We start from the raw sequence: 5,338 nt of genomic DNA, 5'->3' as shown, positions 1-5,338 counted from the left end.
TTCTCGTTTCCTTTACCTTCAAGAAATTACGTAACCGTCTAAGGCTTGGTGATCGGTGTTACAGGAGGTCTGCGGCATTTTACTTGCAATCAGCTCTGGGATTAGGTCTCTCTCTCTCTCTCTCTCTCTCCACCCTTTTCATTACACATCACCTTTTTTCTCTTTCACCAGACGATTTTATTCAACTCAGAAATAACCCACTCGTAATGAAGGGGTTAAAAATAATCCACCAATATATAAATTAATTCCAGGTTCCAAAATTTCCCCTTCTATATATTTTTTTCGAATTTATTTTCATTTTCCAATAATTTTTCCGGAATCGCTCTATCCAGTAACGTTTAGGCGAACTCCATTTTTGGAAAATTTTTAAAACTATATATTTTCCAGACTTTTTAAATATACCGTCTGACCCCCCTTCACCTTTAAATATAACCCTTAACCCCTTCACTCCGATGACGTCTCTCTCTCTCTCTCTCTCTCTCTCTCTCTCTCTCTTTCAGTGCCTCGGAGAACCTGCACCAACTCGGGGATTTGTCGCTTAGCAATAGATAAATTAGCTTTAAGTAACACCTTTCATCCCCCGAACAGCATCTCTCTGGAACTCGCTTCCCCTGAGTTGTGTCCCTCCAAACTTCAACCTACAGCTGTTCAAGTTCAACTGTTACAGATATTTTATGAATGGAGGACATCAGTAATCTGGTGTATGGACTATTTTTTTTTTACTCATTTGTTTTCCTTCCTTTGTTCTGTTATTTTAAAAAAAAAATCCCTGAGCCAAAATAAATATATATCCAGTACTACTACGTTGAGTCCCGTTTTCTTTTTTTTGAGCGGGGGGACATTTTTAAAAGTCTATCCTCCCCACTTTTCTCCCCATCTTCCTCCCCCCCTTTCTCTTCCTCCTTCCCCCCTCGTCTGACCCTTCAACCCTCGCCTAAATATCGGGCACAGACGCCCCTTATCTCTGTTATCTGCGAAATTCCTGATTAGAAAGCTTTTGAAGAGTATTGAATTATCGTCATCATTATTATTATTATCATCATCATCAAGACTCTCAGTTGGCCACTTTTTATAGAATCTAGTAACGGCTATACCACGTTGAGTACACCGCTTCCCGTCCGATCAGCGAAGTTAAGCAACGTTGGGTCTGGTTAGTACTTGGATGGGTGACCGACTGGGAACAGCAGATGCTGTTGGCATCCCTACGTGTCAAGTGGGGTTGGTGGAGGATTAGTGCCCCTCCCTGTAAAACAATTAACTCTAAGCCCTTGGCCACCCCACCCCGTCTGGGATACATGGCGTCTGGCAAATGAATGAATGATAGAATCAACATCACAATTACCATCATCATCATCATTAGCATCATTACCATCATCGTCGTCGTCGTCGTCGTCCTCCTCATCATCATCATCACCATTATTTTTCCATTTTCCCATTAGTAGAATACAAGGGAGAAAACTTTAAGAACTTTTAATACTTGTACATATATTATCCAGAATGATTCGCAGATATTTCACAATTATCGAAACATCAGAACACACACACACACACACACACACACACACTCTTTCTCTCTCTCTCTCTTTATTTATTTATCTATTTTTATTTCCCTCAGACGATTTCTTAAGATTGCCGCTTCAGTCAAGGGGTTAGTAAAGTCTAACTCAAAACCTTCTAGGTCCAAAAACCTCCTCTAAGCTGAGCAAAATCGTCTTGAAATTGCCATAAATCGTCTTAAGATTGCCATAAAATCGTCTTAAGATTGCCATAAAAATCCTAAGATTGCCATAAAATCGTCTTAAGATTGCCATAAAATCGTTTTAAGATTGCCATAAAAATCGTCTTAAGATTGCCATAAAAATCGTCTTAAGATTGCCATAAAAATCGTCTTAAGATTGCCATAAAAATCGTCTTAAGATTGCCATAACATCGTCTTAAGATTGCCAGAAGAAAGTTTGAAGGGACCTTGAGATGAAGTTTTTTTTTTTTATCTGAAGTTAAAGAGCCATTAAAATTTTATTAATGAACTTTTATATATTTTTTATTTTATAGTTTCTTTTTTTTAAATTTCATAACTTATATTGGTGTCTAACTGTGGTATAAAAGACCTATGGAAGAATAAACATGAGAGAGAGAGAGAGAGAGAGAGAGAGAGAGAGAGAGACTAATAAGCCATCAGAAACTCAGATGTTAATTCTGATACACAAGCATCGACACTCACAATGCTACCTGGGGGACGCAGGCAGAATAATTAGCAGGTGATCATGTAAGCAGGAATAATCAGCAGATGAACAGGTGAACAGGTAATTACTGACAGGTGAACAAGTGATTACTAGCAGGTGAACAGGTGAAGAGGTGATTACTAGCAGGTGAACAGGTGAAGACGTGATTATTAGCAGGTGAGCAGGTGAAGACGTGATTAGTAGCAGGTGAACAGGTGATTATTTGCAGGTGAACAGATGAACAGGTTATTATCAGCAGGTGGGCAGGTGATTATCAGCAGGTGAACAGGCGGGCAGGTGATTATGAGCAGGTGATCGAAGTAATTATTCCCTCCAGATGCCTCTCTTATTTGTCCAGCAGTAGCAAAAAATAAATAAATAAATAAATAAACAAAGATAATAATAAAAAAAAAAAATAAAAAAAATATATTACACTTCTAGTATAACTGAAAATTTTTATAAAGTGTGTTTCGATCCCGCTTCACTATTGCCAGAGTCTCCTAAGTTACTTACAATCGTATGGAGATGGCAGGAAGAAAAAAGACATCGTGATATTGAAGTATTTTGGAGACTGATTCTAAATATTCACTACTCGAGATATCTCCTAGGATGAAAAATTTAGCCTGAGAGTAGTTAAAAAAAAATAAATAAATAAATACACAGAAAATAAATAGATAGACAAATAAATATGCCTGAGGTAGAGAAAGAATAATTTGATCTTTTTTTTTTCATTTATCTATCCTTAGTCAGGCACCTTCTCTCTCATTCATCTCCCCCCGCCGTCCCTCCGTCTCATCCTTGGTCTCCCCCTCCCCTTCTCCCTCCCCGCCTCACTCACATACACCCTCCTAGTCAGTCTCTCACTCCCCACCCTCCTTTAAGCTGGAATAAAACCGTCTGTCAATAGCAAGGATACGTCCCTCCATCTCATCCTTGGTCTCCCCCTCCCCCTCCCCTTCTCCCCCTCCGCCTCACTGACATACACCCTCCTAGTCAGTCTCTCACTCCCCACCCTCCTTTAAGCTGGAGTAAAACCGTCTGTCAATCGCAAGGATACGTCTCTCCATATCATCCTTGGTCTCCCCCTCCCCTTCTCTCCCTCCGCCTCACTCGCATACACCCTCCTAGTCAGTCTCTCATTCCCCACCCACTTAAGATGCAAACGAAGATGGCCTCAAACATCTTCACTACCTGTTCACATTTTAGTCCCTTCCATCCGATGACGTATTTTTATTCCTGCTACTGCCAGACGATTTTATTCAGCCTTAATCAGCTCCTTAAATACTATAGCTGAATAAAACCGTCCAGTATAGTCGCCTGAAAGAAACTGAAGAAAAGAAACTGAAAAAATCGTCAGCTAACTGGATAGGCAAAAATAATCACCTGGCCACGCTAAGATATACAGACGTCTAGATCTTGAAGACGTTAATGGAGACTTGTTTCTAATTCTCTTCCTGTCAAGCTGTCCCTCCAACATCACATAAAATTTGTCTGAGAGTGTTAAGAATTTAATATACACGACGTCCTGGTACTAAACAGGAATATATTGACGTGATTTGGAAGCGGTACCGAAGGCGAGTTACCAGAGGAGTTGCTGGAAGACGGAGATGCTGACCGAGGAAGAGGAGGAGACGTAAGATGCAAGGGTGTGTAAGGAAGAGTGATGCATCGTGGTAAGAGGGGTTGTTACTGAGTAGGTACAATAATGTCTGGAGGTCATTTGTGTCAAGACTAAACCTCACGCAGGAAAACTGACTGGCCATACATGTATTAGCTAAGGAGATAAAGCAGGCATTGTGTAACCAGGTAAACGAACAAATAGATATTAAAGCAGAGAACAAAGGGCTTCATTAATTTGGAAGATGACTTTAAACACTTCGCTAGGAAAAACAGGGAAGTCCAGAGGGAAATATATAAGCAGACCTGGGTAGTGGGTATGTACGTGAGGTCAAGAGGGAATTTATCAGAAAGCCAGGAATCACTTCATCAGATAAGCTTGGAATTAGGTAAGCGTGGAAGTAGGGCATCAAATTATCGTACAGAGGAGCAGACAAGGATGGAGGTGTGTGGAGGATGGCACAATGTCTCGCGCCTTTTTTTTTTTTTTTTTTTTTTCCCCTCGTTCCAGCTCGTCCCACCCACCCACTTTCCCCGGGCAAGGACGTCCGCACACCCCCGCCTCCCCCTACCCCCTTCTTTTTTCCCCCTTCCTTTGCCTTCCCCTCTTCCCTTTATCCCTCCCCCCATCCCCTTCCCGTCTCATCCTCTCCGTCCCTTTTCATTGTTTTCCTTCCCGTTCCTGCTTTGACTCCTCTCCTTCCACTCCTCTCTCCCCCTCCCCTTTCCTTTACCCCCCCCTTCTCCTCCTTCCTCCTATCCTCCCCCTTCCTCCGTTCACTTCTACATTCCATTCATTCTTATACTTCCTCCTTCCCTCCCCCCCTCCTTCCCCTTACCCTTAACCCTCTCCCCTCCCCACTTCCCCGACTCTTTCACTCCCTTCTTGCTCCGTTCTCATGCCAATTCATGTTCTTACCTTCCCGATTTCTTCCCACTTGTTCCACTCCCTCTCTCTCAGCCTCGTGTACACACAGAACCCGACATGTTCAACGTTCACAGAAAAACCATATGTGAACGTAAATCCCTTAGATCCTCAAGTCTAGATTAAGGATTTTTAGTAAAGAACCTGTGTATTATCTACCACAGACTGGCGTGTATAAGCTGTGGTGATGATGCCAGTGATGATGATACTCAGCTATTATGGACAGGTGACGCAGCAGCTTTTACCTAAGCTCCTGATGATGCAACATACGAGTGGATGATGGATGGATGCATTTTCACAGACAATAGAATGAATATAACTGACAACAGAATGAATATATATATATATATATATATATATATATATATATATATATATATATATATATATATATATATGGCAATTCACTACTTTGCTGCCCAGAATAATGGCAGTATATATCCACGGTTAATGAACGGATTTATATGAAACTCTGTACAGTACTTGTAAATTTTAGTCCTTGTCAGTCAAATATCACATCTGACAAAACTCACCGACATCTAAAACTAATGAGACATAAAGATGAAAATAAAAT

The 5,338-nt window shown here is 41.0% G+C and overlaps 1 non-coding gene across 1 annotated transcript; it reads left to right on the top strand.

Moving 5' to 3' along the window:
* The first annotated feature begins 1,080 nt into the window (after nt 1–1,080).
* On the top strand, nt 1,081–1,199 carry LOC145414330 (5S ribosomal RNA). Its single transcript, XR_013899869.1, has one exon. It is a non-coding gene; the product is annotated as a 5S ribosomal RNA (ribosomal RNA).
* The last annotated feature ends 4,139 nt before the right edge of the window (nt 1,200–5,338 follow it).

The sequence above is a fragment of the Coenobita brevimanus genome, chromosome 98, assembly GCF_032717465.1.
Source record: "Coenobita brevimanus isolate Jiangsu-jjx chromosome 98, ASM3271746v2, whole genome shotgun sequence".
Taxonomy (NCBI): domain Eukaryota; kingdom Metazoa; phylum Arthropoda; class Malacostraca; order Decapoda; family Coenobitidae; genus Coenobita; species Coenobita brevimanus.
This window is presented reverse-complemented; position numbering and strand designations above follow the sequence as displayed.